This window comes from Helianthus annuus, chromosome 11 (genome assembly GCF_002127325.2).
Source record: "Helianthus annuus cultivar XRQ/B chromosome 11, HanXRQr2.0-SUNRISE, whole genome shotgun sequence".
In the NCBI taxonomy this organism is placed as follows: domain Eukaryota; kingdom Viridiplantae; phylum Streptophyta; class Magnoliopsida; order Asterales; family Asteraceae; genus Helianthus; species Helianthus annuus.
The window spans coordinates 41,320,707-41,341,148 of NC_035443.2; positions in this window are offsets into that span (position 1 = coordinate 41,320,707).

Sequence of the window (20,442 nt, forward strand, 5' to 3'; positions counted from 1 at the left end):
TTGATTCAAACATAATTTAAAATTTAAAATTCATCTAAATAAATTAAACAGGCGTCACCAATGAAGATGAGTTTTGGTTCAACTAATCAATGAACTCATGAAGTTAAAACTAAGTTAAGGGTAAACGGGGAGGGCTGCGGTGACCCAAGTCTCTGAGCGGGAACACTGTCGCCATCACCGCGGGGAGCGAAATCGGTGAGCAAGATCGGTGTGTATTCACCGATGAGGGGATCGAGGTTTAAACGGCTATATAGCCGTTATACATTAAAAAAAAGAATTCCTAACCCCTATAAATACTACCTCTTTAATCATTTTATTTTTCAAACCCAAAACAACTCTCACCCATTCATATCATCTAATTTTTTTAACCAATCTTTAAAAAAATGGATTCCAAGTTCCCGTTTTTTTCTCCCCTGCCCGACTTTCCCGACGATGAAGATTCATCGTCAAGCGATGGTAGTTTAATTTTCTTCCAAAATCTCATCCAACAAGCGGAGCTACTAGACACGGCATCGTCTAGTAAAAAAAATGTCCGTCGAGATCGTGTGGGAGGCCACGAAACACTCATGGCCGATTATTTTGTCGAAAATCCAAAATTTAATGCCGATATTTTTCGTCAGAGGTTTCGTATGTCCAAGTCTTTGTTCCTAAAAATTTTTAATAACGTGGAAGCGAACAACGAGTGGTTTCAAGAGGGCTTGGACGGGAGAATGAAGAAAAGTTTCACGACGTTGCAAAAGGTTACTTCTGCGATTAAACAACTTGCAACCGGTAACCCACCAGACGAAAACGACGAGTATTTAAATATGGCTGAAAGGACCTCTCGTGAGTGCCTTGAATATTTCTGCGAGACGGTCTGTACAATGTATGCCGGTGAATTCTTACGTAGACCAACGAGCCACGACGTTGCGCTATTGTATCAGGCTCATGAAGAGAGACATCACCTACCTGTTATGTTGGGTAGTCTGGATTGTACACACTTCGTCTGGAGAATGTGCCCCATAGAATTGCGTGGACAATATGTGAAAGGCGATCATCAATACCCGACAGTTATGTTAGAGGCGGTGGCGTCTCAAGATTTGTGGGTTTGGCATGCTTTTTGTGGCCCGGCGGGTTCACAAAACGACATCAACGTCCTCCAACAATCTCCATTATTTCTTACTCAACGAAATGGAACGGCGCCAAATTGTCCATTTCAGGTGAACGACCACTTATACAAACGCCGGTATTATCTTACTGATGGGATCTACCCTAACTGGCCCGTGTTTGTGAAGTCTTTTCCATATCCTCACATCCCGAATGAAAAAAAGTTCAAGAGGCAACACGAGGCCGCAAGAAAAGATGTGGAACGGGCGTTTGGTGTGTTAAAGGCGAAGTGGGGAATACTAAATCGTCCAATGCGTTCCAAAACGGTGAAAAAGATAAGGTCCATCGTGTATACGTGCATTATTTTACATAACATGATTATAAAAGACGACGGAAGGGCGATAGCACCGGTACACATTCAAGATCCTCCAGTCGAACCCGTCTTCGATGATACAGCTTATAGCGAGCTCATTGACGAAGAAACACATTGGAGACTAAAACACGATCTCGTTGAGCATCTCGGACGTTTAGATCTACCTCACCTTGAAGTGAGTTCCGACGACGAGTAGTTTGTTTTTTTATTTTTCTAGTTTGAATGTAATTTTTATTTTTAATTTAATGAAATGTCTTTTATTAAATTTTATTTAATTTTTATTAATATTTGTTTAATTTATAAACATGCATAATTACAACAAATAAAAAAGCAAGTCCCCTAAGAGAGGAGTGCCGCCATCAAATTGAGGGTGTGAGAGGAGTTAAGAGGGGAGTTGACGTGGCGCATGCTGATTGGCCGTGCGTAAGAGAGGGGACTCCCCTAAGAGAGGAGTGCCCCTCTCACCCTAAAGCCAAGTTAATTTTTGTTCGGGTTTGATTAATCTTTAGTTCTATATTACTTTAAAACATTTTAGATGACGAATTCCATTTTCTATTTTCGTTACACATAAATTACTATTTTCACTGCTATCAATAAATTGGAAGTGGGGATTATAAGAACCCGTTAGTACAATAAAATAAATAAAATATTGTTTATTGAATTACAATACATAAATCATATGGAAAGAAATAAATAAAACTTTTTTTTATTGAATTACAATAATAAATCATATGGAAAGCAGTGAATAATATGTATTTCTACAACTGACATAAACAAATACAATAATGAGATGAATAGAAAAGTCTTTTGGCTAAGAATTTATATTTAAGACATGTCCCTTAAGATAATTTTTGAGTTTTCAGTGAAAACTCGTTTATTTTCTAAGGTACAACAGTGAGGACAATATGTATTTTTCGAGAAAACCCTAGCACTTCAAATATTACCTTAAATATGAATAGAATCCTGATCAAAGGATTACATAATAGGGCTTTTGTGTTTGTGAGTTGTTTCGCAACTAAGGACCAACTTAGTGTATATATAGTGAAACAAAGAACAAACATGTCGATGAAAATAATTTGCATTGAACGTCTCATTTAATTGATGTGTACATTAAATGCAAATCCTCATATAGTGAATTAATCATTGAGAAAGTGTTGGAAATGTTATTAAGAAGGAATGTAAGATTTGACCATTGAAACATGTCGGTTTTGATAGGATATTGTTGGGAAGGCTTGAGATTGGATGGAAACCATGAGTTTTCATGGCGAATCCATGGGGTGATCTCTATGTAGCCTTAGAATGAAGTGTTAGAAATAACCCGTTGATGTGGTCTTAGGGATCATTTGGTAACATTACCAATATGACATAACTAGTTCCCGACAATTACTTGATGGTAGTAATTGTAATTATTGATTAGTATTAAGGGGCAATTATGATTTCTCTTTAGGTACCATTAATAGAGAAAACATAGAGTTTTATAACGGATCACCATTCATGACCATTATTCATTGATCTTTATATATTGATGATAAGTGGTGATCAAAACTCTCTAGTAGAACACCAATACTAAGAATTCTCTCTAAGGTGATCCATCAACCCAAAGTACCATAACGGGAATCATGGCCTTATCTTCGTCTTCAAAGATGACCACTCCCACAAGTAAGTGTCTCTAACTTGGTATCTATATTTATGTTGTGATTGAATAAACATGATTAGGTTCTATATTTTGACCTATGTTTAAAGATATAATCAACATGTGGTATCAGAGCAGTGTTGATTATGTCAATTCAATCAAGAAATTTGATGTTGATGATTTGTTCTTGATGATCGTTTTAAGTGTTAGAAATATTCCATGATTATAGGGTCAAATGCTTTCCCTTCCTCCAAGTATTACCGTATTTCCCTTTCTCCAAGAATTAGCCATATTTTCCTTATATTTTCCTTTTTTAAATCCTTGTTCATTAGTATAAGTAGATATGGTTATTGTTCTCTTTGTATTCAATATGAAGCAAGCAATATCTCAATAAAAATAAAGTCTTCTTTGTTTTCGTTACTGGTCAACATGGTATCAGAGCAGGCGTGCTCATCATATACCGTTTGATTTTCACCAGCCTCCTCAAATCAATAAACCCAATCCGAGCTACGATGTCCGGAGACAACAACTCGGGTTCCGATTTGTCATTACAACTCGCGAATCTGTTAAAGAACAGCTTTAATCAACAGCCTCAAAACCCAAAACTATCCGATAATCTCCAAATCAACCTCAAACTCAATAATCAAAACTACGCGCTATGGACCCGGATGATCCGAGTCGCCATAGGCGGAAGATCCAAATCCTTGTTATCACACCTGACCTCGAATCCTCCAGATCAAACAAGTGAAGATTATGAGAAGTGGGAACAAGAAGATTTAATTGTTTTTTCGTGGCTCATTCAAAATATCGAACCCGTTCTCGCAGGCAACCTAACCGAGTACCCCACCGCTAAAACGTTGTGGGATGCCTTGGTGGTTACTTACAGCAGCGGAAAAGATAAATTGCAAGCCTTTAATCTCCATGTCAGGGCCAATGAGATTAAACAAAATGATGCTTCCCTGGAAAGTTTCTGGATTTCCTTACAAGGGATATGGGGAGAAATCGAAAGGATCGATCCTAACCCCATGAAGTGCCCGGATGACATCAAGGCTTACGCAAAAATAAGGTCTGAACACAAACTTTTTCAATTCCTAAGTGCCCTCGACCAAAAATATGATCCTATAAAGCGCGAAATACTCCGGTGGGAGCCTTTGCCATCTGTAGAGACGGCCTATGCTGCTGTTCGGAAAGAAACCGCCCACCAAACTATTCTAGGAGCGGCTCATAGTGATACACAAGGCATCGGAGCTGGGTTGTCAACCACCGAATCTGACGGGTTAGGCCTCGCAACCAAAGGATATTGCAGGACAGAAAAGAAGAACGGAGCACCAATAAAAAAAGATAAATCGCTCCTCAAGTGCACACACTGTGATATGAGGGGACATACCAAAGAGCAGTGCTTTAAAATTGTGGGATTTCCTGACTGGTGGAGTGACAATCACAAAACCAAGAACCCTAATCAAGAGGGTAAGGTTGCCATTGCCATAGGCAACAATAGTGCTACTAGCAACGACAGCGTCGAGAAGAGTGGTGGTGATGAAGCTTTCGAAGAAAATTTTTGGGCCTGGCACTAAGCCCTAAGAGATGAAGTGTCTTAAAAGGAAAAAAATCTTAAAAAAAAAATGAAACCTTTTTTACCAAAACAGTATACCAAAACCAAATTAAAAAAAAAAAAGTCCAAATGCCAAAACCCAAATGGCCAAGTTGTTTTTCAGCTTGAGGGGAACCAAAAACCCAAAAAAAGAAAAAAAAAAAAAAAACCAAAACCCAAAACTCAAAACCCAAATTCTCAAATCAAAAAAAAAAAAAAAACCTTTTTTTCAAAACAAAATCCAAAACCAAAACCAATTCAAGTTGAATTTTGGCAATACCACTATTCAACTTGAGGGGGAGTGTTAGAAATATTCCATGATTATAGGGTCAAATGCTTTCCCTTCCTCCAAGTATTACCGTATTTCCCTTTCTCCAAGAATTAGCCATATTTTCCTTATATTTTCCTTTTTTAAATCCTTGTTCATTAGTATAAGTAGATATGGTTATTGTTCTCTTTGTATTCAATATGAAGCAAGCAATATCTCAATAAAAATAAAGTCTTCTTTGTTTTCGTTACTGGTCAACATTAAGTTCCTTAATCGTAACAAAAAACAAAAGGAATAAAATTACCACTGCCATAAACATATGTTTCCTAATTATCAATTCATATTGTTTTCTGGTTTTAGTAATATAATATATGATTATGGAATCTTACATTATCTGAAGTAATTTTTGATCGTCCATTATATAAATCAATTTAATAATATCATAGGTAAAATTAGATGGAACATTTTAGTTTCCTGAATTCATTATGTGGATTCATGAATGTTTTATTTGAGTTGTTTTACAACTAATTCCATTGATTTGACATGAGAGTTTTATGTAATATTGGATTAATGAAAGTAATGCAATTTAAAATCTTTTGCAATGAGGATGAACTTATAATTAATAATTTTTCAATGCACTTGATTATGTATTCATGCATTCTTGAATTAATCGGTTACAAAGTCCTCATGAATTAATGTTTGAATTTAATGATTGCAATTAATGAATTGGTTATAGAAATTCTAGACTATAATCCATGAACTGAATAGTTGATTTTGTGCCTAAATGTTTGTACACTTAAAGCCCTTTATATGCAACTTTTATGTGAGATTCTTATTTTGCGAATGGCCCAACTTTAATTCATATCATTTTATGTGATTATGTGTATTGTTGGATAATGAAACCAACAACGAATTGTTTGATGATGCACATAATAAATTATCAGCCTAATTTACATAAATATTTCATTTCTGGCCCAAAGGTGTTATGTTATATTTATGTGCTTTACTTTATTATTTATGTGTGTTCATGATACATGAATTTTGGTCAAAGCCAAAGCGAAGCTAGAGTTCATGTAGAACATTGAGACAGTCTATATTTATGTGTGTTCATAATATGTGAATTATGGTCAAAGCCAAAGCGAAGACAGAGTTCATGTAGAACACTAAAGACGGTCTGTTGTTTATATCGTTCATAATGCTGAATTTTGGTCAAAGCCAAAGCGAAGCCAAAATTTAGGTAGAACATTAAGCCGAGGTTTATTATTTTTTTTATCGTTCATAATGCGTGAATTTTGGTCAAAGCCAAAGCGAAGCCAAAATTCAGGCAGAACATTAAGTTGGTTTTATTTATTTATGTTCATAATACATGAAATTTGGTCAAAGCCAAAGGGAAGCCAAATTTCATGTAGAACAATAAGTCAGTTTATTATGTATGTTCATAATGCATAAATTTTGGTCAAAGCCAAAGCGAAGCCAGATTTATTATAGAACATCAAGACAATTTGTTATTTATGTACGTTCTCTGAATTTTGGTCAAAGCCAAAGCGAAGCCAAAATTCAGGTAGAATCTTAAATTAGTCTGTTATTTTGGTGTTATAGTAGACTATATCTTCAATATAATAATTTGTGTATGCCTTACTTGATTACCCCATAATGTAAATCACTCCAAGCTTCTTCTTAAGTTTGTATCTCATCTATTTCATCCACTCTAATTTCAAAACCTAAAATGTTTTGCTTACTAAAGAGTTTCTACAAAATTTGCTCTTGTTGAATTGTTGATTATTTCTTAAGATATGATAATCCTACTGCTCTTTTCTGATAAAAAGTATTACAGAAGAAAACTAGAGCATGACTAGTGGGATAAGTCAACCATTATATCTCTTATGATAATCAAGAACTCATTTCATTATTGCTATCATGGGAGCTATTCTAGATTCTAAATTTCCTAAGACTAATTTGTTTTCTTTGGAAGAATCAAAATAACTCCTAAGCCGCATGCTTTACTCTAGATTCTTACTATAAAGTTTGTGGCATATGTGAATACATCATAATGTACAATACCATGACCCATAATTTAAAGGTTTACACATGGAAATCATTACACTTTTACGGTGCATTACATATAAATTTTCCATTAATACCATAAGTTTCCTTAAGAATCAACTATAACACTCAAGAGTACCAAAGGAAAATGAGTGTGTTGATTAGCAGCATATGTACAGGAAAAGGAATGCATGAAACTGGAAAATTAGATGATGTTCATCTCACCGCCACTAAACCTGAAAGGAGGATACTTTTAAGATTCAGAGATAGTGTACAACTACTACTTCCAGCTATAAGTTTCTTCAAAGGAAAGTCTCACAGCAAGTTTATGCCATTAAACTAGGCATGAGCATCGAGACTATCCATAATTCAATGAAACAGCTGGCTAAGATAAGTAGTAAGATATTTATGATATTTAAGTCTGCTAATGGTAATATTCTAACCAACATATGACTGGTTGATTCTAGTTCTATGTGTTTTCTTACCAGAAATCAACAAATAATTAATATGAGAGTTAGTGGCAAAATTTTATGTTAAGACTATAAGAACCATAATAAACTGTTTTATAATTGGGCTTAATGATACCTTATATATTCTGTAGATTATTCAGAATTTAGTATCAATATAAAAGCTGCATTATGACAGTTGTGAGGTTTGCATGGTTAAAACAAAGTCACTTTTACCTTAAACTCTCATATTATTTGTTATCTCAATCTGGATAGAAACCTTATAAGATAGAACTTGATGATGCTACATTTTTCACAACCTTTGTTATCATGAAAATGAAATTTTAACAAAAGAAAAATGAGACTTACAAATTCCATCCATTAAGAGCAAATTTCATGAGAAATCATTACTAGGTTAATGAAGGATGAAATATTATCAAATCTCATTCTTAGTGACTTATGAGCATGTGTTATAAGCCTTAATATTTAAATGGCTAAGGGAATAAATTAAGTTCCATTAGAAGTTATATTTCATTGGAACTTATCCCAAAATGGAATATTCAGACATAATTCATTTATCATAATATTTACTTGTATTGTCTTATATGAATTAAGGTATTAAAGAAATTAATTCTATGATTCCTTCTAAATATGTCCCCAAAATTTTTATAACATATGGACATTAAGGAAATCAAGTCTAACATATATGACATGTTCCCACAGCACATACATCATTGAAACTTATCTTGTAGCATTCCTACAGATCTAAAAGGTTAGTGGGAGTATTAAGTGTCTTAATCTTAATTTGCGAGAGTTGCAAGAGGTGGGGGAGTGAAAACTTGTTTTTACCTCAATTTGCACCTCTTGTACAAGACATTGCTCCTTCACAACTTTTCTCTTTAAGAATATACTGCTACTCTAACAAAAGTTTCATTGTTGCTTAAACGTGGGCCCACTCAGATTTCTTGCCAAAATTGTAATCCTCAAATAGAGAAACTACAACGAGTAACTTCTTTAATTTGTTTCTCTATTAGAATTTATTGGTCTTCTAGTGTTGACCATAAGCATGCTAAATTGTTAAAGATTTCTAAGTCAGTGGGAGCAGTAAAAGTCCTTATCAGGATTTGCCAGAAGTGCAAGAGGCGGGGGGAAGAGACCTATTAAATTTTACTCCGATTACACCTCTTGCGCACACTTAGAATTATGAAAGTGATAGCAACTCAGGCAAGAGTTAATCCATAAAACTGAAACTCTTAATAAACCTAATAATCAACTAAGGAGGTCATCTAGGTTTAAAAGCCTACCAACTTTGATGATTATGTATCCTCCTTGACTGAAGTTGAAATGGATTTTAGAAAGTTTACTGATCCTACCTCTTCTAATTAAGCCATTAGCATCAATCAATTTTCTAAATGTAATAAAAATTGTTATTAGCAAATTTGATTTTATGTGTCAAAATAACGTTTGGGATTTGGTTGAGTTACCTAAATCCAAATGCAAATGTTAAGACACTAAAAGCAAGATTGATTGTTAATGGTTATGCTCAGAAGAGAATTATTTATCAAAGAATCATCTTACCTTTCTTACAAAAGGTTTCTTTGAGGACCATTGTTGTTCTAGTAGCTTATAATCTTTTGTATCTACATTAAATGGATATTAAAACAATTTTCCCTAAATAAAGACTTACATGTTCAAAACAACCTGAAAGTTCTAAACTGAAAGGTCAAGAACACTTAGTTTCTAAGTCGATGAAATCCATATATGGGTTGAAGCAAACATCAAAATGTGACGAAATCTTAATGCGATTCTTTTCATCACGAATTAAGTGGATTTATGTGTACCAACCTCAGGATGAGTGGGAGCAACTAATGTTAACTTGTCCTTATATAGATGACACTCTTTTGATAAGTATATGTTACATAAGTCAAATAATTTCTCACACATATTTTGATATAATGAATCTCGGAAATACCACTTACATGAGAGATATCAAAATATACCAAGATAGACCCATTGGGGCATTAGTTTCGTGCCATAAGCTTTACTCTAAAGTGGGTCTTTACATATGTAACAAACAATATTGCTCTCATTAAAAGGATAAAATGATAAATGAGATTACTTCCTTATGCTTCATTAATTAGAAGCCTTATGAAGGTTCAAGTCTATACTCGTTTAGATATTGCTCACGTTGATGAACATTATATCACTCTAGATTATTGTGAAGCATCTTACAATATCTTTAAGAAACGAGAAAGACCATAAGAAGAGGTTGATTATTCTTACCTTGATTTTATGATGTTCAAAAGAAACTAAAAGTCAATTTGGGGTAATCCTTGTGTCTGCGGACAAATCTATCTCATGGAGGAGTCATGAGAAACTGTTAACAACAACCTAAATTATAATGACATAATATGTTGTTAATTAACAATGCAATTGTCACTAAATGTTGTTGAAATTTTATCAGTGGACTCATAAACTTATTAACTCCATATAAATACTTTATTGAAGACTTACTGTGAAGAGTCAGCTACCTTATTTTCTCGAACAGTAACAGTTCGAGAGGTGCTGCATTAAACTTCGATACAAAATTATTGTTCGTTTATGAACAAGAAGAGGAACCTAAATACTTGTATCGAATACATTTACATTCATGATATGCTTGCGGATCCGATAACTAAGGTCTACACCCAAAGTCTTTTTAAGAGCTCATAATAAAGACGGGTTTTACTAAAGGCCTTACATAATAGCATATCGTACATATGAATGATTAGTTATTATTTTTCCTCAATTACACAATTTGTTTGTCTATAAATACGTATGTGCATTGTAAATACGTTACTAAACTTAGATGTATTTTGGGTTGTTTACATTGTAAATAAACATGTATGTAATAAACTTTTGAATGGTTACTTCTAAGAAGGGTAATGGAAGTGTTCATGTATTTGGTTCATGAAAAGTTCTAACTTGAACCTATTTTCAAAGGCTTAATAATTCATTTGTATCTTTTAAAAATGCGTGTGTAACATATAGTTTTCATGATGATCGAATCAAAGGATGTAGAATCACGTGATGCTTTTGTCAAGGGGGAGTCTGTTGATACATATCTAACGTGACAATGTTGAAAGGGGTTAAAGAATTTTATGAGAAAAAAATGAAGAAACCGGATGGAGATGGTTCATCCCGGGTTAGCATCTGGGATAGAACCTATAATGAATAAAATTCTAGACTTGCCGGAGCTCCCAAGTTGGTAATCGTGGAGCAGGAATCGGCATCATTCTTGAAGATGTTTGTTTGAGTATACCTACAAGTGGTTAATCAAGGTCATTAAGTTGAACTTGATTTAACTTTCATTCAAGTATTTGAAAAACAAAGTGATGAATTGAACCCCAACTTTACAAGTGGTAAAATCAACAAAACTAATTTTCTGGAAAAACCATTTTGATTAAAACAAACTTAAGTGTTTTGAAATCATAATGGGAAAATAGTTTGTTGTAAGGGGGAGTTCTGATTGTTAATGCCAAAGTGAATGGAGAATTGAAACAATTCACAACATTTGTCATTTTACTTGTACAGTTTGTTTTCAAAATTTTTAAATGTGTTTGCATTTTAGGGGGAGTAAAAATTTCAGAAAATCCAAAAACATTAGAAAATTTGAAAAAGTAAAAAACATTTAGAAACTTCAAAAAGAGTTTTGTTGTGAAAAAGAGGAAATGATAGTACATCAGTGGACTATCACAACACGTTAAAGAAATGGAAAGTCAAAAATGTGATAAACGATTTCACTGCGGATGTGTCAGTAGGTTTTTATACATTTAGTAAATTGTTTTCGAGATATAAACCTAAATTCAAATACTTGCTTATCTCGTGGGGAACATCTCTCGGATATATAGGTAACCCCTGAAATCTTGTTTGAAAGATTCCTCTTTCTGAAATACTAGGTCTTTATGCTTGGTGATATCTGGGGTATTATCCCGGGACTTCTGATTTTGCGGAAGTAATGGCCTAGTCCCCGAATAATCCTTTGCATTTGCTTTAATCTTAAAGCTCGCCCTCAGTACATAAAAATGATGAAACATTGCAAAATGCTAATCATGTGCTGTTGAAGAAAAGATTCTCTAAAGGGAACACACCTAAAGTCGAGCCGTCATCTCTCTGCACGAACGGAAGTTCTGACCTGAGCTCTCACGGTTTCGCATTTACCCCTTTATAGATATCATCTAGGTATATTCACATGTAAGACTGAATATTGGGATCTGGATACGAGAGTATATTCAAGAGGTGGGACACTCGAATAAGTTCAAGTTCTTAAAACACTAATCTCGTATCTTGAAACAATTGAAATTTGTGTGAAAATTTAAGTGGATCAGTATACTGACAATCTAGGTGAATTGTTTAGAACTTAAAATGTTTAAAGCTTAACGGTGTTAGTGATTTGTCTCAAAAACTGATATGATCCTCTTACACAAACTCACAAAAATATTGTTTGTAAATATTTCTTTACTGCATTCCATTAAATTCAAAAATCCAAAAAGATTTTAGTGTGTTTTAGCATAAAATTTTGAAAAATTCAAAAAGATTTTCGACAACTGATAGTGGAAAGCTGATTTTCAAAATTCCAAGTGCTAAACATGATAAACTGGTTTGGGAGAGTTTGAAATAAGATGTTATTTTTACAAGTGGTCATTAAACAATATATCTATCTCATAGTAAGAGTGTTATTGTTGAATGATACCTGCAAGAGGTTTCTAAATTTGCAAAATTTTAAATTTGTAAAACTTATGTTTGTGGTAGAGAATGTGCAGGTTTGAAGGTTGAAAATAGCCAGGTTCCGATACCTGAAGATTGTGAATTCCAGACTGCGATCCCAGCATATTGAAAGGGGGAGTCTGAAGACATCGAGAGGGAGTTTGAAGATGCAAAAAGCCAGGCTGTGGTGCAGATCCTGTGGAGATAAGAAAAGAAGAGAAAGAGATTGATTGAGGATGCTTACAATGGAGAATCTTTGGAGAGAGCGAGCAGACTGATAAAGACTGAAGGTTTGACAACCGAAGACTCGACACTGAAGACTCGTCAACATCCGAGGGGGGGTCTGTTGGTGCATACGTCTGTCGACTTCGTCTTGTATTGAGTCTTGTATTGTAATAGTTAGATCAGGGCACGGAAATCGAGAAATGGTTTTATAGGTAATTTTCGCATGAAATGACACTTTGGTCATTTCATATGAAATTAGGTAATTCCGCAAGAAATTGTAATTCCGCATGAAACCTAATCTCGCTTGAGTTAATTTTGTGCGAAATTAGATTTCGCTTGGACTGTTTCAAACGGAATTACTCACCTATAAATACTTGAAGTGCCTGTCTCATTTGAAACGAAATTAGTTCCGACGGCGAAGCTCTGTCAAAGTGTCTACAGCATTGTAAACGATCTAATATCAATCAAAAGACAGTCTAAAGTGATTTCTCGTGCAATTCAGCTGAAATAACACTGATACATCTGTTTCCGCCTTTTGTATTAGTGGAGACCTCTTCTGATCGACTCGTTTGGGTCCCAAAACGATCCTACAGACAATATATCAATTAATATTCTGAGTGATTTTAGAAATGTACTTAGCTAAAAAAGTAAGTAGAGTTGGAGCAGTTAGTAGTGGGGCTATAAATAGTTAAGTCTTAGATTGTAAACACAACATTTGAGAGATTTAGAGGGACTTCACTTGAATATCTTTGTAATAAAATCTCTAGGGTTTGACAAGTTTATCACACCCCGCTTTCCCGGTGGGCCCGGATGTAAGGTTTAAGCGTAACGATTGTATACCAGTTTCACAATGCAGCAGAAGTAGAGAGTAGAAGATAAAGTACAAATATTAATACGCCAAATTATATTCAAACTTAAAATACCACAATTCGGTACATGGTCTCCCAAAGGCAAGATCTAAATAAAATGGTCTTTGAGACATCATAGGTCTTTTGCCTTTGGAGTTGTAAATTCCAAAGCTTTTCACCGTACCTTATCCAGCCTACTGTTGAGGTTTGTCACCTGTAATTTAATCTTTAAAAATACGTTAGCTTTCGCTGGTACATACAGTTAATCGACACGTTTGTAAAACATTTGGAAATCATTTGATAGTCAATAGGATAGTATTCTTGTTACCAGATTTACATGCTTGTCACATTTGGGAACCGGTGTTCAAAACCAGTTTTGATCAATATACACACCATATATTTTGTGCCTGTCAGGTGTATGCCTACACCCCGCACTTAATGGCCATTACGATAAATGAATTGGGACACCCATATACGGTATTATTAACCCCCAAATGCTTTGTTAATCAAGCAATACAAATTAAATCGGATTATCAATATTCAGAAAGTATATGCCTATTGCAATACCCGAACCAAGTGCTTTTATACCATATCCCAAGTTTTTATAATAAAAGTGGTTAAAAGTATTTACCTATACTAGTTGTGCTCACAGCGTATTTGGATCGTAGTAATTGAGAGTTTATTATCCTACGGTGTGATTACTGGAGGGCTCTATTGTCACACCCCCAAAATACCACATGCCGAAACACCGCGGGACGTGTGACGTACCAGGATCCAAGCCACCAATCACATTGAACCATAATAAATATTTAAGCAAAACATCCCATTCATTTCATAATATAATTCCAAGTCATAAGTTAAAATCAAAGTAAACGTTCAGCGGAAGCATAATGTAAATTGTTATTCAATTGTTTCAAAACAAGTGTTCAAAACCAACGAAACAAGTATCCAAGAGTCTCGACCCATGACCACTCCAGCACTCCCAGATAGCAAGTCCATAATCAAGAATCTAACGACCTGCAAGCATGCAGACAAGTGTGTCAGACGATGCTGGTGAGTTCAAAGTTTGTAACACGTTTTAGTTACCAAATATAAGTATAATTCAATGATTTGATGTTGTTATTAATTCGATTACCGCAGATGGCTCTAGATTATTTGCCCAAACCCCAATGCTCTATCATACATTGGTCAAGTGGTTAAGGTAATTAGTTCACGACCGTCCTCCCCGGTACGGTGTGAGGGTGCCAAGCCTAATAGCGCTATCAACTAATAACCCCGTTGCCTCCCCGGCAACCAATCGGTATATGGTGGGACTTAATGATAGAAATGAGTGTAATAACCAACATCCCAATAACCCGACGTTCTTCCCCGGAACGATTACCAGATGTCCCTCCCCCGGACGTATGCTTGGAGAAAGAGCAGTGAACTCACCTTGGTTTGCTCGGTATGTTAATTTACCTGTCCAAGTTGGTCAACCCAAACCCTACCGTGGTTACCAAACGTTATCAGTTACATAGCCAAACAAATCGCGTAATACACATAATAGACAGGTTTGCTATTCACACAATGATTAATGTTAACATGCAGCATATACTCATTTCTCAAGCAAGTCCACCTCTCCTGTGCTTGTTACCAACATAATAATAATAAGGGAGTGTTCAGTTTACACAAGTCTAGGTCCATCCTCAGTTAGTATGGTCATCATGTAACATCAGTATTCCATGAATATAAGTATACATCAACCACGTACATTTCAATATGTTATTGTAACAGTTCTAGTGCACGACGAAAGACCCATATGGCAAAAGACTATCCGACGAAGAACCCTATGATTCGTCGTGAACAGTCCGATGAAAGATCATTATGTTTCGTCGAGATGTGGAGTGACGAAAGACTTCCCAAGTTTCGTCGAGGTCTACTTTCGTCGCCCCTCATCCAGTGATGAAACAGTTTCAACCCCTAGATCTCTAATAACAGTTAACCATTCCATAATTTCAACCGAACATTAATCCTTCTACAATTAAACATCACAGTTACAGGCAATCATTCAGCATTCATATTCATTCTACCCATACCAGGTTCATCAACCACTAACACGTAACATCTACTGATCATATAACATCAGATGCTAATCTACCATGTCATCGACTAATTACACGGATTCGACAGATCACAATACTAACATATAGAGTACACATCATCAGAAACACTGCATCACATGGCATTCAGATCCACAATCTATAACCGGAACCCTAATTCACATAAAGTCATAACAAAACAACCTCAAAATCATAACGCACCATAAATGAGAGAACACTAACCGTGATTTTAAAGTGTTTAGATAAACCGGAATGACAACGCTTTGAGTTCTCTACTGCCGTCGCACAGAGAGTGGGGAAAAGACTTTTAGGGTTAATGTTTACATAACTGTTTACAAGAGAGTTATATAAATAACTTGAGATGTTGGGCCGTGGACTGGGCCGAGGCCCGTTTCTGACGAAACACCCTCCTCGACGAATAACCACCATCTTTCGTCGAGTTGGTGATGGCGAAAAACCCAAGGGTTGACTAACGGCGAAAGACCTCATATTACATCTTAATTAAACTATGTTAAATTATATTACACACCACACATTAAATAACCAAATATTACACATAACTGTAGATCATTCACATAGCTACACTCGACACCACATGAATCAGATTGTAAAACAGGATTAATGAAATCAGTGAGGTGCATGGAAAAGACCTTGAAATCTCGGATTGTCACATCTATAGTCTAGGGTGAATGAAAATAGTATCCATGAGAACTGTTTATGAGTCTTTATAAGTCATTTAGACTTTGACCGGTTAACGTAGATCTGAGCATGGTTCCGCTAGATTAAGCGTTGACCGAATAGAATGTTGGTTATAACCATACGAGCAAGGGGTCTCGTGTATTATGCTCAAATAACCTTACATTCTGATTTGAAAGTGTTTTGAAAATGTTTTGACCTGTTACGACTTGTTTATATGGTTTATGTCATTTTTAAGAGTCGTATGCGTAATTACGGGTTCGAACGATAAAATGAGTTTGTGACAAGTCAAATATGTTAGAACATATTTTTGTTATGTTGTACAAACTGTTTTGGTGTCAAAACATTAGATTATAAGTGCTTAAAAGTTCATTCTTTGATATTTACGTAAAGCTGAGTTTGATTTTTTATAAATTCATGTTTGACATGCCAATATGACCCATTTAGTCGTGATGATCACGTGACATAAATGCAGGGTTTTATACCCTACATTATGAGGACCATTTGGGTGTAATTAATTTGAAAATGGTTGACCAAAGTGGTCAGAATCGAAAGTCAAACAGTATGGTCAAACTGTTGACAATTCTCGACGCTCGGGAATAATTAAACTATGAAACCACTTGCTATGGAAAGAGCTAAAAGAAAAGAACTTACTAGATTTAGAAGACTACTCAATTAATCAAAGGAGAAGCTTGAATGTAGAAAGAAAGAACTCTTCACAAGACTTGTTTGTGTTTTTTAGTTGGTGTGAAGAAAATCGTGGATCAAGGTGGTATTTATGGTGAATAAGGAGTGCATAAGACTTGGACAAGTGTCTAAGGATGCTTAGAATACTGCTTAGTGTCCAATGATGTGTCAAAACCAGGTTAAGGGTGGCAAGAATTGAAGATAAATGTCAAAATGAGGAAGAAGGCTGCTACTAGCGATTTTTCTGATGTGCAGGCACCCCTTGAGGACCGCAAGGACCTTTAGCGCAGTAGATTTTGGAATTTGACCATTTTAACCCCTCAACTTCGTATTTCTCCCTTTTCTGGCGATTTTAACACTTCCTTTTCAACATAGTGAATTATGTCGAGGGTTTCTAGACATGTGTCGTTTTAGGATTCAATTGATAATTATCAGGGTGTCACAAAGTTCATAATACAAGCTTCGATTATATTTAGATCTAATGTGCGTGCCTGGTTGTTTGTTTATCACGTCGTGTTCATCGAATTTCATTTTTTGTATGTTTCGCGATGACGTTAAACAAGAACCAATTACAATTGCTATCAAAAGTTGGTTTGTATTTTAAATACCCAGTTTTCTCTCATGGTCAATAACACGTTGCTTTATCAAGAATAAAAAAAAACATAGCCGATGTTAAATTATGAATATTAGAGAGGGACGACAATGTTACAAGTATACAACCAATTTTATATACAAAAAGATATTACCCATGGCATTATAGCCTAGTGGTATCTTGGAGGTGGGATAAGGCTTATGACCATTAGGTCATGGGTTCGATTCCCACAAAGGGGGTTTTTCCCAGATTTATTGGGTTTCCTCCTGAATTGGTGTATAGGTATTATTGTCTAGTGGAGATGGATATGATCGGGTGGTTCTGCTGGTGGCACGATGATACTCCAGTGGTCCGTCAGTGATCCAAATTTTTGTCGTTCAAAAAAAAAAATACAAAAAGATATTTAGAAATTTGTGAATTTATTGTATTTTTGGGAATTATAATATATATTAAATTTCTCAAGTATTTACATTAATATGTTACCTCAGTTACTTTAAACTTTATATATTTTTTTATTACACCCGCGTATCACACTACTAAATAACCTAGTACAACATTTAAATAGAGCATTCCAAACGGTTTAAAAATTTGATGGAACTAGATTTAACCCACAAAAAAAGTCAATAGTTATCTTTTTTTTTCTGAGTTAATTACTATTTTCGTCCCTGTGGTTTGTCAAAAGTCACTATTTCAGTCCATTGGTTTAAAAATTGCGATTTCAGTTCCTGTGGTTTCACTTTCGTAACCATTTCAATCTACCTCCGTTAACCCCATCCATTTATTCTGTTAAGTACACGTGAATTGACCATAATGCCCTTATTAATAAAAAACAAAAAGATATCTAAATGAGTTAATTACTGTTTTCGTCCCTATGGTTTGTCAAAAATCACTATTTCAGTCCCTGTGGTTTCACTTTCGTAACCATTTCAGTCCAGTCTCCTAACACTGTCTATTTTACCGTTAAGTTTTTAATGAAATACCTAAATTACCCTTGTGTTAATTAAATAAAAAACCATGGAAATTTAAAAGATTGTATTCTAGGACCCACTTGTTAAAACACAACCCCACGCTACCCCACCCCACTCCATCCTTGCTCTCGTTTCCGGCAAAAGTTTCCGGTTATCTTCTTAGGCATCACAACCCCACCCTCTTAATATCTTCCTAGCAGCATCAGTTAACATGATAACTTTGAAAAATAATGCTTACCTAGACATTTTCTCATTCTAAAATCCAAAATTAAAATTTTGGAACCATATATGTAAAAATAGTGCTAGACTTCTACTTCTACCGAAGCCATGGTGGGTCAAACCCTACAATCCAATTTAAGTCCATATGTCATACAACAATAAAATCATATAAATCCAATAATAAAATCATATAAGTCCATATTTAATTAACACAAGGGTAATTTAGGTATTTTATTAAAAACTTAACAGTAAAATAGATGGTGTTAGGAGATTGGACTGGAATGGTTACGAAAGTGAAATCATAGGGACTGAAATCACAAATTTTAAACTAATGGACTGAAATAGTGATCTTTGACAAACCACATGGACGAAAACAGTAATTAACTCATTTAGATATCTTTTCGTTTTTATTAATAAGGGCATTACGGTCAATTCACGTGTACTTAACAGAATAAATGGATGGGGTTAACGGAGGTGGACTGAAATGGTTACGAAAGTGAAACCACGGGGACTGAAATCGTAATTTTTAAACTAATGGACTGAAATAGTGATTTTTGACAAACCACAGGGACGAAAATTGTAATTAACTCTTTTTTTCTCCTCATCTGGAATCCTGGTGACTTTATACACTTCCTAAGATAATAAGCATTCTTCACCCTCTACCCCCCCTCTCTATATATACTACAACAACAACAACAACAACAACCATACCTAGTAAATCCCACAAATAGCAAAGCTACTTATAGGGTCTGGGGAGGGTGGGATGTAGACAGACCTTGCCTCTATCCCTAAGGATAGAGAGGCTGCTTCCAGAGAGACCCTCAGCTCCAAAACGAACCGCATGCCAATACACCAAGTCAAAGAATATAGAAAATAGAAAAAGAAGCCACCAATAGCAAGACCAATACCAAGAAAGTGATAAGAGTGACACAATACAATGTAAATCATGTATAATAGCACGCAACATCATTTGGGCATAACACAAGGAGACAATCACCGGTAAAGTCACTTAAAAGGATAAGAAAACCTATGTCCCTAAAATACACCTAAGACCTTACTATAATATCCTCTAGAGGTCCTGAACCCTAATCCTACGCCTCCACGAAGTCCTATCTTGGACCATGTCCTCAGAAAGATGCAACTCTAGTAAATCATGCCTAATCTGCTCATCCCATGTCAGTTTGGGTCTGCCTCTTCCTCTCCTCCCCTCCCCTCCACAGTAAGAGTTTCCACTACTCTAACTGGTGCCGTCGTTTGCCTCCGCTTCACATGCCCAAACCATCTCAACCTCCCCTCCTTAATCTTATCCGATATACTAGCCACTCCTAATCTCTCCCTAAAAACCTCATTTCTTATCCGATCTAACCTCGTGTGTCCGCACATCCACCTCAGCATCCTCATCTCTGCTACCTCCATCTTGCGCGCTTGTGTCTTCTTAATAGCCCAACAGTCTGTCCCATATAGCATAGCGGGTCTAACTGCTACCCTGTAAAATTTCCCCTTTAGTTTAGTTGGGAACCTCCTATCGCACAATACTCCACTGGCTGCCCTCCATCTACACCAGCCCGCCTGTATGCGATGGGTTACATCACTATCCATGTCACCATCTCTTTGTACAAATGACCCCAAATACTTAAATTTAGTTACCTGCGGGACCAATTGATCCTCAATTGTGATTTGGGTGTCATCGTCATCGGCTGCACCACTGAAATCGCAGTGTAGATACTCAGTCTTGGATCGACTAATCCTTAGGCCCTTTCCCTCTAGAGCTACACGCCACTCCTCTACCCTTGCGTTCAGGCACTGTTTAGTCTCCGAAATCAAGACAATATCGTCTGCAAAAAGCATGCACCACGGAACTGTCTCCTGAATCAACTTGGACAACTCATCCAAGACAACCGCAAAAAGAAAAGGGCTCAACG